The following is an 18024-nucleotide window of genomic DNA, read 5'->3' as shown; positions in this document are numbered from 1 at the left end:
TAACACACTCACTGTGAATATTAAACAGAGCTGACTCTGTTAAGACGCTCATCGTAAATATTAAACAGAGTTTCTCTCCATTAGCACAATCACTGTGAATATTAAACAGAGCTGATTCTGTTAACATGGTGACCGTAAGTATTAAACAGAGTTTGACTCCATTAACACACTCACCGTGAATATTAAACAGGGTTTTACTCTGTTAACATGCTCACCGTGAATATTAAACAGAGTTTGACCTTGTTAATAGACTCACAGTGAACATTAAACAGGGTTTGACTCCATTAACACGCTCACCGTGAATAGTAATAAGAGTTTGACTATATTAACACACTTCTCGTGAATATTAAACAGAGCTGAAACTGTGAACACGCTCACCATGAACATTAAACAGAGTTTGACTATATTAACACATTCACCGTGAACATTAAATAGAGTTTGATCCCATTAACACGCTCACCGTCAATATTAAACAGGGCTGACTCTGTGAACATGCACATCGTGAATATTAAACTGAGTTTGACTCATTAACACACTCAAGGTGAATATTAAACTGCATTTGACTATGTTAACACACTCACCGTGAATATTAACCAGAGTTTGACTCATTAACACATACGACGTGAAAATTAAAGAGTTTGTCTCTGTTAACACGCTCACCGTAAATATTAAACAGAGTTTGACTCTGTTAACACACTGTGAACATTAAAGAGTTTGACACCATTAACACGCTCACCGTGAACATTAAACAGAGTTTGACTCCGTTAATACCTCACCGTGAATATAAAACAGAGTTTGACTACATTAACACACTCACAGTGAACATTAAAGAGTTTGACTACAATAACACACACCGTGAACATTAAACAGGGCTGACTCTGTGAACACGCTCACTGTGAATATTAAACAGAGCTGACTCTGAACACTCTCACCGTGAATATTAAACAGAGTTTGTCCCCATTAACACGCTCACTGTGAATATTAAACAGACTTTGACAATATTAACACACTTAGCGTGAACATTGAACAGTTTGTCTCTGTTAACACGCTCACCGTGGATATTAAACAGAAATTGACAATATTAACACACTCACCGTGAACATTAAACAGAGTCTGACTACATTAACACGCTCACCGTAAATATTAAACAAGGCTGACTCTGTGAACACGCTCACCGTGAATATTAAACAGAGTTTGACTCTGTTAACAGACTCATTGTGAACATTAAACGGGGTTGGACTCAATTAACACACTCACTGTGAATATTAAACAGAGCTGACTCTGTGAACACACTCACCATGAATATTAAACAGGGCTGACTCTGTGAACACGTTCACTGTGAATATTAAACAGTTTGCCTCTGTTAACAGACTTATTGTGAACATTAAAGTGTTTGACTCAATTAACACACTCACCGTGAATATTAAACAGAGTTTGACTCCATTAACATGCTCACTGTGAATATTAAAGAGTTTGACTTCATTAACACACTCACCGTGAATATTAAACAGAGTTTGACGATATTAACACACTCCCCGTGAATATTAAACATAGTTTGACTCCATTAACACACTCAACATGAATATTAAACAGTGTTTGACGATATTAACACACTCGCCGTGAATATAGAACAGAATTTGGCTCCATTAACACACTCACCGTAAAGATTAAACAGAATTTGACTCTATTAACACACACATTGTGAAAATTAAATATGGATTGACTCCATTAACACACTCACCGTGAACATGAAACAGAGTTTGACTCTATTAACACACTCACTGTGAACATTAAACAGAGTTTGACTTCCTTAACACACTCACTGTGAGTATTAAAGAGTTTGACTTCATTAACACTCCACATGAATATTAAACAGTGTTTGGCGATATTAACACACTCACCGTGAATATAAAACTTTGTTTGACTCCATTAACACACTCAACATGAATATTAAACAGTGTTTGATGATATTAACACACTCACTGTGAACATTAAACAGAGTTTGGCTACGTTAACATGCTCACCGTGAATATTAAACAGAGCTGACTGTGAACAGTCAATTCTGCTTCCAATTTCCACCCCTCCATCATTTTCACATGGTCCATCCTGACACTTCCCTTCCCTTCCTTGACCTCTCTATCTCAATTTCTGGTGATAGACTGTCTACCAATATCCATTACAAGCCAACCGACACCCACAGCTACCTCGACTACAGCTCCTCACACCCCGCTTCCTGTAAGGACTCCATCCCATTCTCTCAGTTCCTTCACCTCCGTCGCATCTGTTCTGGTGATGCCACTTTCAAAAACAGTTCCTCTGACACGTCCTCCTTCTTCCTTAACCAAGGTTTTCCACCCACGGTCGTTGACAGGGCCCTCAACCGTGTCCGGCCCATCTGCCGCGCATCCGCCCTCACGCCTTCTCCTCCTTCCCAGAAACATGATAGGGACCCCTTGTCCTCACTTATCACCCCACCAGCCTCCACATTCAAAGGTTCATCCTCCGCCATTTCCGCCAACTCCAGCATGATGCCACCACCAAACACATCTTCCCTTCACCCCCCCTGGCGGCATTCCGCAGGGATCATTCCCTCCGGGACACCCTGGTCCACTCCTCCATCACCTCCTACACCTCAACCCCCTCCCACGGCACCTTCCCATGCAACTGCAGAAGGTGTAACATCTACCCCTTTAGTTCCCCTCTCCTCACCGTCCAAGGGCCCAAATACTCCTTTCAAGTGAAGCAGCATTTCACTTGCATTTCCCCCAACTTAGTCTACTGCATTTGTTGCTCCCAATGCGGTCTCCTCTACATTGTAGAGACCAAATGCAGACTGGGTGACTGCTTTGCAGAGCACCTTTGGTCTGTCCGCAAGCATGACCCAGACCTCCCTGTTGCTTGCCATTTTAACACTCCACCCTGCTCTCTTGCCCACATGTCTGTCCTTGGCTTGCTGCATTGTTCCGGTGAAGCCCAACGTAGACTGGAGGAACAACACCTCATCTTCCGACTAGGCAATTTACAGCCTTCCGGACTGAATATTGAGTTCAACAATTTTACAAGATGAATTCTCTCCTCCATCCCCACTCCCTTTCCAATCCCCCCACTTTTTTTTCCAATAATTTATATTGATTTTTCTTTTCCCACCTATTTCCATTATTTTTAAATGTATTTCCATCCATTGTTTTATCTCTACCTTTTAGCCTATTTCGATTCCTTCACCCCAGCCCCACCCCCACTAGAGCTATCTGTACCTTGCTTGTCCTGCTTTCTACCCTTAATTAGCACATTCCTTAGATAATATCACCACCTTCAACACCTCTTTGCCCTTTTGTCTATGACATCTTTTGGTTATCTCCACCTATCACTGGCCCTCTATCCAGCTCGACTTGCCCCACCACCCCTTAAACCAGCTTATATTTCACCCCTTTCCTATTTTTACTTCGTCCTGTTGAAGGGTCATTCGGACTCGAAACGTTAACTGTGCTCTTCTCCGCAAATGCTGTCAGACCTGCTGAGTTTTTCCAGGTATTTTTGTATTTGTTCTGGATTTCCAGCATCCGCAGTTTTTTGCTTTTATTTGACTGTGAACATGTTCACCGTGAATATTAAACAGAGTTTGACTCCATTAACACACTCACCGTGAATATCAAACAGGCTTTCACTATATTAACACTCTCACGTTGAACATTAAACAGAGTTTGACTGTTAAAACACTGACCGTGAACATTAAACAGAGTTTGGATCTGTTATTGCGCTCACCGTGAATATAAAACAGAGTTTGACTATATTAACATGCTCATTGTGAATATTAAACAGAGTTTGGCTACATTAACACACTCACCGTAAAGATTAAACAGAATTTGACTCTATTAACACACACATTGTGAACATAAAACACAGATTGACTCCATTAACACACTCACCATGAACATTAAACAGAGTTTGACTTCGTTAACACAGTCTGTGAACATTAAACAGAGTTTGACAATATTAACACTCTCACCATGAATATAAAACAGAGTTTCACTCCATTAGCACGCTCACTGTGAATATTAAACAAAGATTGACTCTATTAACACACTCATTGTGAACATTAGAGTTTGACTCCATTAACAGGCTCACCATGAATATGAAACAGAGTTTGACAAGATGAACATACTCACTGTGAATATTAAACAGAGTTTCACTCCATTAACACACTCACTGTGAATAGTAAACAGAGTTTCACTCCATTAACACACTTACTGTGAATATGAAACAGAGCTGACTCTGTTAACATGCTCACCATGAATGTTAAACAGAGTTGGACTCCGTTAACATGCTCAAGGTGAATATTAGAGAGTTTGACTCCATTAACACACACACCGTGAATATTAAACAGAGTTTGACTCTGTTAACACACTCAAAGTGATTATTATACAGAGTTTGATGATATTAACACATTCACCATGAACAGTAAACAGAGTTTGCCTGTATTAACACACTGACCGAGAACATTAAATAAAGTTTGGCTCTGTTATTGCGCTCACCGTGAATATAAAACAGAGTTTGACTGTATTAACATGCTCATTGTGAATATTAAACAGAGTTTGGCTCCAATAACACACTCACAATAAAGATTAAACAGAATTTGACTCTATTAACACGCATATTGTGAACATTAAACACGGATTCACTCCATTAACACACTCATCGTGAACATTAAACGGAGTTTGACTTAGTTAGCATGTTCACCGTGAACATGAAACAGAGTTTGACAATATTACCACACTCACCGTGAATATTAAACAGAATATCACTCCATTAGCATGCTCACCGTGAGTATTAAACAGTGCTGATTCTGTTAACACGCTCACTCTGAATATTAAACAGAGATTGACTCTATTAACACACTCCTTGTGAACATTAAGCGGAGTTTGACTCCATTAACAGGCTCACTGTGAATAGTAAACAGTCTGACAAGATGAACACACTCACCGTCAATATTAAACAGAGTTTCACTCCATTAACACGCTCACTGTGAATATGAAACAGAGCTGACTCTGTTAACACACTCACCGTGAATGTTAAACAGAGTTTAACTCTGTTAACATGCTCACCGTGAATATTAAACAGAGTTTGACTCTGTTAACACACTCACAGTGAACATGAAACAGAGTTCATCAATATTAACAGACTCACCGTGAATATTAAACAGAATTTGACTCTAGTAACACACTCATTGTGAACAGTAAATGGAGTTTGACTCCATTAACAGGCTCACCATGAATATAAAACAGAGTTTGACAAGATGAACACACTCACCGTGAACATTAAATAGAGTTTCACTCCATTAACGCGCTCACTGTGAATATGAAACAGAGCTGACTCTGTTAACGTGCTCAAGGGGAATATTAAAGAGTTTGACTCCATTAACACATTCACCGTGAAAATTAAACAAAGTGTGATGATATTAAAACACTCACCGTGAACATTAAACAGAGTTTGGCTCTGTTAACATGCTCACCGTGAATATTAACAGAGTTTGACAATATTAACTTGCTCACAGTGATCGTTAAACAGAATTTGACTCTATTAACACACACATTGTGAACATTAAATAGGGATTGACTCCATTAATACACTCACCATGAACATTAAACAGAATTTGACTTCATTAACACACTCACAGTGAACATGAAATAGAGTTCGTCAATATTAACACACTCACCGTGAATATTAAACAGAATTGGACTCTATTAACACACTCATTGTGAACAGTAAACAGAGTTTGACTCCATTAACAGACTCACGATGAATATTAAACAGAGTTTCACTCCATTAACGCGCTCATTGTGAATATGAAACAGAGCTGACTCTGTTAACATGCTCAAGGTGAATATTAAAGAGTTTAGCTCCATTAACACATTCACCGTGAATATTAAACAGAGTTTGACTCCGTTAACACACTCAAAGTGAATATTATACAGAGTTTGACTCCAATAACACACACCGAGCATATCAAACAGAGTTTGACTCCATTAACACACACCGAGAATATTAAACAGAGTTTGACTCCATTAACACACACCGAGAATATTAAACAGTGTTTGATCCCGTTAACACACTCAAAGTGAATATTATACAGGGTTTGACGATATTAACACACTCACCGTGGACATTAAACAGAGTTTGCCTGTTTTAACACACTGACCGTGAACATTAAATAGAGTTTGGCTCTGTTATTGTGCTCACCATGAATATAAAACAGAGTTTGACTATATTAACACACTCCTTGTGAATATTAAACAGAGATTGACTCTATTAACATATTCATTGTGAACATTAAACAGAGTTTGACTACATTAACAGGCACACCGTGAATAGTAAACAGAGTTTTACAAGATGAACACACTCACCATGAATATTAAACAGAGTTTCACTCCATTAACACGCTCACAGTGAACATGAAACAGAGATTGGCTCTGTTAACACACTCACCGTGAACATTAAACAGAGTTTGACAATATTAACACACTCACTGTGAATATTAAACAGTTTCACTCCATTAGCATGCTCACCGTGAATATTAAACAGTGCTGATTCTGTTAACACGCTCTCTGTGAATATTAAACAGAGATTGACTCTGTTAACACAATCACCGTGAACATTAAACAGAGATTGACTTTATCAACACACACATTGTGAACATAAAACAGAGTTTGACTATATTAACACACTCACTGTGAACATTACATAGAGTTTGACTCCATTTACACGCTCACTGTGAACATTAAACAGAACTGACTCTCTGAACACACTCACCGTGAATATTAAACAGAGATGGACTCCATTAACACATTCACCGTGAACATTAAAAGGAGTTTGACTCCGTTAACATGCTCACTGTGAATAGTAAACAGAGTTTGACGATATTAACACACTCACCGTGAACGTTAAAGAGTCTGACTCTGTTAACACGCTCACTGTGAATATAAAACAGAGTTGACTATACTAACACACACACCGTGAATATTAAACAGAGTTCCTCTCCAGTAACACGCTCACCGTGAATATGAAACAGAGTTGACTCTGTTAACACGCTCACCGTGAACACTAAACAGAGTTTGACTCTGTTAACACACTCAGCGTGAATATGAAACAGAGCTGACTCTGTTAACACACTCACTGTGAATATTAAAGAGAGTTTGACTCTGTTAACACACTCACCGTGAATATTAAAGAGAGTTTGACTCTGTTAACACGCTCACTGTGAATATGAAACAGAGTTTTACAATATCAACACACTCACCGTGAATATTAAACAGGGCTGACTCTGTGAACATACTCACCGTGAACATTAAACAGAGTTTGATTCCGTTAACATGCTCACCGTGAATATAAAACAGAGTTTGACTATATTAACACATTCACCGTGAACATGAAACAGAGTTTGACTATATTAACACACTTACCATGAACATTAAACAGAGTTTGACATTGTTAACGTGCTCACAGTGAACATGAAACAGAGTTTGACAATATTAACACATTCAACGTGAATATTAAACAGAGATTGACTCCATTAGCACACTCACCGTGAATATTAAACTTAGTTTCATTCCATTAGCATGCTCACCATGAATATTAAACAGAGATTGGCTCTATTAACACATTCATTGTGAATATTAAACAGAGTTTGACTACATTAACAGGCACACCATGAATAGTAAACAGAGTTTTACATGATGAACACACTCACCATGAATATTAAACAGAGTTTCACTCCATTAATATGCTCACTATGAATATTAAACAGAGCTGATTCGCTTAACACGTTCACCTTGAACATTAAACCAGTTTGACTCCATTAAAATCCTCACTGTAAATGTTAAACAGAGTTTGACTTGGTTAACGTGCTCAAAGTGAATAATAAATAGAACTTCACTCCATTAAAAGGCTCATTGTGAATATTAAACAGAGTTTGACTCCATTAACATGCTCACTGTGAAAATTAAACAGTTTGACTCCATTAACACACTCACCGTGAATACTAAACAGAATTTGACTCCATTAACTCACTCATTTTGAACATTGAACAAGGTTTGACTACATTAACACACTCATCGTGAATATTAAACAGTGTTTGACTCCATTAACACACTCACCATGAATATAAAACAGAGTTTGATAATATTAATACACTCACTATGAATATTAAACAGAGTTTAACTCCATTAACATGCTCACCGTGAATATGAAACAGAGTTTGGCTCCATTAACACACTTATTGTGAATGTTAAACAGTTTGACGATATTAACACGCTCACCGTGAATATTAACAGAGTTTGACTCCGTTTACATGCTCACTGTGAATATTAAACAGAATTTGACTCCATTAACTCACTCATTTTGAACATTGAACAGGTTTTGACTCCATTAGCACACTCACCGTGAACATTAAACAGAGTTTGACTCTGTTAACATGCTCACCGTGAATATGAAACAGAGTTTGACTATTCTCGGCATTTTGTGGGATTAGCTAAATAGCATTGGCTCTCTCTCTGAAAAGAGGATTTCTAAACACTCTGACAGATAAATAGCCTTAGTTCAGGCTGCCATGTTGACATTCCTAAAGTGTGGGGCTGGTAATCAACCTACAGTTTGGGTACATGATCTGTAGCCCATTGGTCAGTACAGTTTGGATAGGTGACTGACACTGGGTAAGCTACCAGCCTGCAGAAAGAGGGTACATTAACAAGTGCTCAGTCAGAGGGGCTGGGTCCTGGTGGGGTTCTGCTGAGGTGTTACAGTGAGCTGCCCTGGTAGAGGTTGCAGTCCCCATTGGTGGCTGCCTTCCTCGGAATGGACGAGGAGGAGGAGGAAGTTGAGATCAAAACACACTGTGCCGGCCAATTTTCCGCTGTCTAGGATCTGTCAACCACCCTCGAATGCCACAGGTCGTGTACTTTTTCCTGCCTAATTCATTGATGCATCGTAGCTTTACCATTGCTTCTTGATAAGCTACCTTAAAATTACTTATGATTAGTCGACTGCCTGTTAAGGTGTCAGTGGCTCCCAAATCCCAGGATCTCACCAATTGGCGTCAGAAGTGAGATTCATAGTGGTCGAGATAAAATTAGCTTGGGATTTGAAAAGTAACAGTCTTAGGTTGTGCGCAAACATGTGGTGTAGTTATTAAGTGAAGTTGTGTGGGGGGGTCACAGTGGCATATGCCAGGGAACGATGGGTAGGGTTTGACTGAGAAAGCAAGCAAGCCTGGAGGGAGGGGGGGTTTGGGATTTGATGAGATTTCTTTTCATTCGCTCATAGGTATCGCTGGCTAGGCCAGTATCTGTTGCCCATACCCGTGTTCTTAAACAAGGTTTAACCACAGTGCTGTGGGTCTGGAGTTAAGGGTGGCAGGTTTCCTTCTCTAAAGGGCCTCAGTGAACCAGATGGGTTTTTACGACACTCGGCAATGGTTTCGCAGTCATTGTCAGACTTCTAATTCCAGGTTTCCATTGGATTCAAATTTCACCACTTGCCAGGGTGGGATTCGAACCCATGTGCCCAGGGCATTACCCTGGGTCTCTGAATGACTCGTCCACTACCTTCTAAAAGCATTCAGAAGGGAAAGGCTAAGTTGGATAAAGTTCAGAATAAATTGGTCTACGATGCACTTGTGGCTGCCTTAAAGCTGGATAAGAAGTGCAGGGAGCCAAGGTAACAGATCAATAAGTTGGAAAAGAGGTTGGCCTGTTCGATCAGTTCTGCCAGGGGCAGGGGGACACGTGACAAGAGACTGTCACACAAGGTGAAATATTAGGGCTAAACACCGGAGCTCATGAGGGTGGAAGTGGCTCTGGAGGAGACGGGGCAGGACTTGACGTCCACCCGATTGGGTGGGAAACAGCGCGCGGTGAGGTTGGGGGAGGGTCCCAAGGTTTTTGTGCGATATTTTGGCTGGCCGGCGTTGGCAGAGCGCGCCCGCTGACGACTGAGGCCTGGTAAGGCCGTTAAAGTGTCAATTGAAAGAGATTTTTCTCTGTCCGCCCAACCTTACGAATCGGCCAAGGCGGCCTTTGCACTTTTGTGGAAGCCTCATCCGCGGGCGGGGTGGGGTTTCCAACATGAATTTAAGAAAAAAATGTTCCGACATAAATTTTATTGTGGACGTGCTCACGTGAGAGAGGGAGAGAGAGAGAGAGAGTCGTACATGGAGACATCTTTCTTTCAGAATTTCCAACTCTCTATTCTTGCTTTTAAAATTGTTCAGCTCCCCCTCTGCCTTCGGGAAGCTCTTGGTGCGCGTGCCCCCTGCTGAGTTCAGCGCTCCCTCTCCTTCCGCCCCCTGCCCTGGCTGGGCTGAGCCTTTCCACGCGCCTCTCACGTTGGCGGGCTGGCCCACTAGTTGGCCGGCCAGCGTGAAATCGCGGGTCGTTGGAGGGGTGGGGGGGTGGGGGGGGTGGGGGCGATGGTGGGCGGTGGGCTGTTTCCCAGCCGACGACCCGCAAATCCTGCCCCCTGGTGGATAATTCTTTTCCCAGCTAAACAGGGGCCAGGGAGGTTCCAAAGCCCAGGGAGAAGCAGCGAGGAAGAGCTTTAAGCCCCTCAGGCCCAGCGAGGGAGCAACGACTTTCAGAAAGGTTCTCCTCGCCCCCGCACGCTCCCTGGAATTAGAGGAGAATTAGGCCGGGGCACTCGTGAGGTCAAACAGGCCCCCCACCAAAAATCCGAGCGCATTAATGTCAGTGGACTTGGACTTCTCCACCCACCCCTCAACAGGAGGCAGAGTTAACCCTTTCTGCTGACCGCTGTTTCCTTCTTCATTCATCCACAGCCTTCAGCTTACTAAATATACATTGGGCAATGTTAGAGTTGGAGTTTGCAAATTTACAGGTCTGATCGGCCATATTAACCCGTGGGGTCGTTGGTATTTATTGGGTTCCCAGCTGCGGGTGAAGGGCTGCCCTGGTGACTCGGCCTTGGCCGTTCAGGCTGTTTGTTAGTATTTGTTGTCATTCGAGACAAAGGGCGGAATGGTCCCAGGTTTATTCGGCAGGTGAGGTGGCGTGAGTGGGGGGGTGAAGGGTTGCTTCACCCGCTGACCGCCCCTATCGTCCCATTCCCGCCTCGCTAATCAGGCCGTTTCCACACGCCGGGCGCCATATTTATCCTGCAGCCGCGGGCAGGCTTCTCAGTGCCCCAGGAGGGCACCGGTGAAGACATGGCCCCAGTAGCCAAGAAGGGAGCAGCCCCTTCCCACCTCCTCCGATTCAGTGTTGCATCCCTGGGGCACCTTCTGGACACTGCAGAGGCCCACCTCGGTGTCCTCTACCCCTGCTCTGGACTCAGGGGGCCCGTCAATCTCACCGCTCTGGCCTGGTTGAGATGGCAGTGGGGGGGGGGTGGGGGGGGGGGGTCAGTGCCAAGGCTGCACTGAAGAGGTTGGCCATCCAGTGCAGATAGAGGATGAGTGATCTCATCCAGTGCCGCCAGGGTAAGGCAACCATCTCATCACTCTAAACTCACACACTCACCAGCCCATCACACACACTCACTGGCATCTCAGTCTCTGCCAGCTCAAGGGGCATCACCGCTCACTCTCTCTCACACACACACATGCCCCCTCACATCTCCATCTGGCCCCATCTCCTCTGGAGACTGCCTCCTCAGCCCTCACCACCTTCAGGGCACTTGCACAGTTCAACATGTGCCCCCCCACACACAAGCCCTGGGATACCCCGCCCTTCCCCGGTACAGCCCTCGCCCTGCAGCCTCTTCCCCGGCCTGAGGGCCACTTCTCCCCCCCTTCCCCAAGCCCTGCTGCTGTTGGTTATGGCTGGTCTGGTAGGTAGAGACCTGCCCGTGAGGCAACCCCCCCCTGAAAGTGATGTGGCGCTGCCTGGGAATCCTGGCGCTGATGCCCACGAGGGCTGCCTGAAGTCAGGTAGGCAAACAGACCTCGGAGACCCTAGCGAAGGGCAGCTCGCCAGGTGAAATCACGCCCAAGTGCCCGGCTTGTCCAGCATCGGGGGGTTTGGTGGGGGGGGGGGGGGTGCAGTTCTGGTGAGCTGGGCTTATACTGAGATGCTGACGGATAGAAATTAGGTTCCTGATGTGTGGAGGTGGGAAACGCAGCCCTGCCACTGGCTGCCAGAGCCGGTGGCTGTCAAACTGGTTTCACGATAGCGTGAGGCTGATTTCTTTGGCCGTCTTGCCATATTGTCCCCTGCCCGCCCACCCGCCTGCACCCCAGCCCCCCCCGATGTCCGACTCCAACGTGGTCGGAAAATTCCGGCCAAAGTGCGGGAGAGGCGGAAATCCAGAGTTGCGAATGCTTCTGTCGCTTTTGCAAAAACCGCCATCGAAAACCCCCCAAACCCGTTCCTGAAACCGGAATTGACAAAGAACCACAGGCGAGTCGATAACGCCGGGCGTTCAAAGAGGAATGTCGGAGGTGGGAGGTGGGGGGGGCTGCCAAACGAATCCTAATTTTCAAACAAAGACGACAGTGGGAGAAAAGGTTGGTGTGGTCGCTCAGTGCGAAATTTAATAAATAATCAGGTCTGGTTTCAGGAAGAAACGAACTTAACGGGAAGAAAGCCTGTCAGCCGGGCAACACTCGAGTTCCAATCGAGGAGAGTTTTCAAATAAAAAGAGCCCCAGGCGCACTCTTGTGCAATGTTTTCACTACTTTATCACTTTGGTGGGGAGTTAGGAGGGGGGGGTGTTAGTTACGGTGGGAGTGGGGGGGCACATTTCAAATCTTTTCTCAGTGAGGGGGGCCAATGTGCAATTATGGGAAGAAAAGGAAACCGGTTTGGAGGAACGGAATATATTTCAATGTCACGCCAAACGTCGCACCTCAGTGAACCATCCCCCTCCCCCTCTGTATCTGCAAATTCCCCATCCCCCTCCCCCTCCCCCTCTGTATCAGCGCCTTCCCGCTCACCCACCCCCTCTGTATCAGCGCCTTCCCCCTCCCCCTCCCCCTCTGTATCAGCGTCTACCCCCTCCCCCTCTGTATCAGCACCTTCCCCCTCCCCCTCCCCCTCCCACTCCCCATCTGTATCAGCGCCTTCCCCCTCTCCCTCTGTATCAGCACCTTCCCCCTCCCCCTCCTATCCCCATCTGTATCAGCGCCTTTCCCCTCTCCCTCCACACACTGTATCAGCGCCTTCCCCCTCCCCCTCTGTATCAGCGCCTTCCCCCTCCCCCTCCCCCTCTGTATCAGCACCTTCCCCCACTCCCTGCCATGCCTCATCTGTATCAGCGCCTTCACCCTCCCCCTCCACACGCTGTATCAGCGCCGTCCCCCTCCCCCTCCCCCTCTGCATCAGCACCTTCCCCCACTCCCTCCCACGCCTCATCTGTATCAGCGCCTTCACCCTCCCCCTCCACATGCTGTATCAGCGACTTCCCCCTCCCCCCTCCCTCTCTGTATCAGGGCCTTCACCCTCCCCCTCCCCCTCCACACACTGTATCAGCGCATTCCCCCTGCCCCTCCACACCCTGTATCAGCGCCTTCACTCTCCCCCTCCTCCTCCACACACTGTATCAGCACCTTCCCCCTCCCGACCCACACACTGCAACAGCACTTCCCCCATCCCCTCCAGACACTGTATTAGCGCCTTCCCACTGCCCCTCCCCTGCACATGCTGTAACAGCGCCTACAACTCCCCCTCCCCGTCCACACACTGTATCAGCGCTTTCCCCCTCCACCTCCATACATTATATCAGCGTCTTAACCCTCTGCCTCCACACACTGTATCAGCCCCTTCCCCTGCCACCTCCCCCTCCATACACTGTATCAGCGCCTTCCCCCTCCCCTTCCCCCTCCACACACTGTATCAGCAGCTTCCCTCTCCCCCTTCACACAGAAAAACAGCGCCTTCCCTCTCCCCCTCCAGCCAACATACTGTATCAGCACCTTCCCCCTCCCCCTCCGCCCCTTACACAGTATCAGCGCCATGCCCATCCACCCCACTCCACACACTGTATCACCGCCTTCCCCCAACCCTTCCCCTCCACACACTGTGTCAGCGCCTACCCCTCCCCCTCCCCTTCTACATACTGTATCAGTGCCTTCCCCCTCCCCCTCCACACACTATATCAGCACCATCGCCCTTCCCCTCCCGCCCCACATACTGTATCAGCGCATTCTCTCTCCCATTCCACGTACTGTATCAGCACCTTCCCCCTCCCCCTCCCGCCCCTTACACTGTATCAGTGCATTCCCCCACCCACGCCCCGCCACACACTATATCATCGCCTTCCCCCAACCCTCCCCCTCCACACGCTGTATCAGCGCCTTCCCCCTCCCCCTCCACACACTGTACCACTGCCTTCACCCTCCACACACTGTATCAGCGCCTTACCCCTCCCCCTCCACATACTGTATCAGCGCCTTCCCCCTCACCCTCCCCTCCATATGCTGTATCAGCGCCTTCCCCCTCCCCCTCCACACACTGTATCAGCTCCTTCCCCATCCCCCTCCCCTGCACACGCTGTATCAGCGCCTACACCTGCCCCTCCCCCTCCACACACTGTATCAGCACCTTCCCCTGCCAACTCCCCCTCCACACACTGTATCAGCGCCTTCCCCCTCCCCCTCCCCCTCTACACACTGTATCAGTGCCTTCTCTCTAACCCTCCACACACTGTATCAGCACCTGCACCCTCACCTTCCACACACTGTATCAGCGTCTTCCCCCTCCCCCTCCCCTCCACATGCTGTATCAGCGCCTTCCCCCTCCCCCTCCACACACTGTATCAGCTCCTTCCCCATCCCCCTCCCATGCACACGCTGTATCAGCACCTACACCGGCCCCTCCCCCTCCACACACTGTATTAGTGCCTTCCCCCTCCCCCTCCATACACTGTATCAGCGCCTTCCCTCTCCCCCTCCACACAGTGTATCAGCGCCACCCCCCTTCCCCACCCCCTCCACCCACTGTATCAGCGCCTTCCCCCTCTCCCTCCCGACCTACACACTGTATCAACGCCTTCCCCTCCCCCTCCACACACTGTATCAGCGCCTTCCCCCTCCCCTTCCCCCTCACGCCCCACACACTGTATCAGCACAATTCCCCATGCCCCTCCACACACTGTATCAGCGCCTTCCCCCTCTGCCTCCCACCCCATACACTGTATCAGCGCCTTCCCCTCCCCCTCAACACACTGTATCAGCGCCTTCCCCTTCCCCCTCACGCCCCACACACTATCAGCACCTTCCCCCTCTTCTCCCGCCCCACATGCTGTATCAGCGCCTTCACCCACCCCCTCCCGCCTCACACACAGTATCAGCGCCTTCCCCCTCCAACTCCTGCGCCATGCACTGTATCAGCGCCTTCCCCCTCCTCCTCCACACATCGTATCTGCGTCTTCCCCCTCCCCCACCACACACTGTATCAGCGCCTTCACCCTCCTCTTCCCACTCCCCTCCACACACTGAATCAGCACCTTCCCCCTCCCCCTCCCGCCCCTTACACTGTATCAGCGCTTTCCCCCACCCACGCCCTGCCACACACTTTATCATCGCCTTCCCCCAACCCTCCCCCTCCACACGCTGTATCAGCACCTTCCCCCAACCCTCCCCCTCCACACGCTGTATCAGTGCCTTCCCCCTCCCCCTCCACACACTGTATCACCGCCTTCACCCTCCACACACTGTATCAACGCCTTCCCCCTCCCCCTCCACACACTGTATCAGCGCCTTCCCCCTCACCCTCCCCTCCATATGCTGTATCAGTGCCTTCCCCCTCGCCCCCACACACTGTATCAGCTCCTTCCCCATCCCCCTCCCCTGCACACGCTGTATCAGTGCCTACACTTGCCCCTCCCCCTCCACACACTGTATCAGCACCTTCCCCTGCCAACTCCCCCTCCACACACTGTATCAGTGCCTTTCCCCCTCCCCCTGTACACACTGTATCAGTGCCTTCCCCCTCCAATTCCACACACTGTATCAGCGCCTTCCCACTAACCCTCCACACACTGTATCAGCGCCTTCCCCCTCCGCCTCCCACCCCATACACTGTATCAGTGCCTTCCCCTCCCCTTCAACACACTGTATCAGCGCATTCCCCCTCCCCCTCCCGCCCCACATACTGTATCAGCGCCTTCCCCTCCCCCTCTACACACTGTATCAGCGCCTTCCCCCTCCCCGTCATGCCCCACACATTGTATCAGCACCTTTTCCCTCTTCTCCCGCCCCACATGCTGTATCAGCGCCTTCACCCACCCCCTCCCGCCTCACACACAGTATCAGCGCCTTCCCCCTCCAACTCCTGCGTCATGCACTGTATCAGCACCTTCTCCCTCCTCCTCCACACATCGTATCTGCGTCTTCCCCTTCCCCCTCCACACACTGTATCAGCGCCTTCACCCTCCTCTTCCCACTCCCCTCCACACACTGTATCAGCGCCTTGCCTCCCCACCTCCACACACTGTATCAATACCTTCCCTCTCCCCCTCCACATACTGTATCAGCGCCAAGCCCTCTCCCTCCCGCCCCACATACTGTATCAGTACCTTCCCTCTTCCCCCTTCACATACTGTTGCAGCGCCTTCCCCAACGCCCTCCAGCCAACATAGTGTATCAGCACCTTCCCCCTCCCCATAGCCCTTGACACAATGTATCAGCACCTTCCCCCTCCCTTTCCACACACTGTATCAACAAATTCCCCCTCTCCCTCCCCCTCCTGCCCCTTACACTGTATCAACACCTTCCCCCTCCCCATAGCCCTCGACAAAATGTATTAGCGCCTTCCCTCTCCCTCTCCACATACTGTATCAGCGCCTTCCCCTCCCCCTCTACACACTGTATCAGCGCCTACCCCTTCCCCTCCCACCCCACACACAGTATCAACGCCTTCCCCCCCAACCACTCCACACACTATATCAGCGCCTACCCCTTCCCCTCCCACCCCACACACAGTATCAGCGCCTTCCCCCAACCACTCCACACACAGTATCAGCGCCTTCCCCCAACCACTCCACACACTGTATCAGCGCCTTCCTCCTCCCCCTCCACATCCAGTATCAGCTCATTCCCCCTCCAACTCCTGGCCCACACACTGTATCAGTACCTTCCCCCTCCGCCTCCACACACTGTATCAGCACCTTCCCCCTCCCATCCACACACTGTATCAGCGCATTCCCCCTCTCATCCACACACTGTATCAGCGCCGTCCCCTCCCCCTCCCACCTCCACACACTGTATCAGCACCTTCCCCCTAACCCTCCACACACTGTATCAGCGCTTTCCCCCTCCCATCCACACACTGTATCAGTGCCTTCCCCTCCCCCTCCACACACTGTATCAGCGCCTTCCCCCTCCACCTCCACACACTGTATCAGCACCTTCCCCCTCACCCTCCCCTCCACACATTGTAGCAGCACCATCCCCTCCCCCTCCCACCCCAAATAATGTATCAGCGCCTACCCCTCCCCCTCCCCTCCAGACATTGTATCAGTGCCTTCCCCATCCTCCTTCCGCCCCACACACTGTATCAGCGCCTTTCCCCACCCCCTCCACACACCCTATCAGCGGCATTGCCCTCCCCTTCACGCCCCCCACACAGTATCAGCGCCTTCCCCTTCCTGCTCCAGATACTGTATCAGAGCATTCCCACTCCTCCTCCTACCCCACACACTCTATCAGCGCCTTCCCCCTCCTCCTCCACACACTGTATCAGCGCCTACACCTCCTCCTCCACACACTGTTTCTGTGCCTTCCCTCTCCTGCCATAGATACTGTATCAGCGCATTCTCCCTCTTCCTCCCGCCCCACCCACTGTATCAGCGCCTTCCCCCTCCAGCCCCACACACTGTATCAGCGACTTCCCCCTCCTCCTCCTGCCCTACACACTGTATCAGCACCTTCCCCCTCCCCCTTCACACATGATATCAGCGCCTTCCCTCTCCTCTTCCCGCCCCACCTGCTGTATCAGCACCTTCACTCTCCCCCTTCCCCTGCACACACTGCATCAGTGCCTTCCCTCTCCACCTCCTGCCCCACACACGATATCGGTG

At 48.6% G+C, this 18024-nt stretch overlaps 1 protein-coding gene across 3 annotated transcripts in view; it reads right to left on the bottom strand.

Annotated features, from left to right (window-relative positions):
• Positions 1 to 18024, bottom strand: part of LOC121269407 (ciliary neurotrophic factor-like) — a 56306-nt gene that overhangs the window by 13426 nt on the left and 24856 nt on the right. Inside the window, exon 1 of one of the 3 annotated variants that reach the window (XM_041174013.1) lies at positions 1298 to 1336. The exons of the other annotated variants lie outside the window; for them this stretch is intronic. The gene's annotated coding sequence lies outside the window, so the exon portion shown is untranslated. Of the gene's footprint in view, positions 1 to 1297; positions 1337 to 18024 lie in introns of those variants that run through there. 3 annotated transcript variants of the gene reach the window in all.

Source organism: Carcharodon carcharias, chromosome 24 (assembly GCF_017639515.1).
Source record: "Carcharodon carcharias isolate sCarCar2 chromosome 24, sCarCar2.pri, whole genome shotgun sequence".
NCBI lineage: Eukaryota > Metazoa > Chordata > Chondrichthyes > Lamniformes > Lamnidae > Carcharodon > Carcharodon carcharias.
This window is presented reverse-complemented; position numbering and strand designations above follow the sequence as displayed.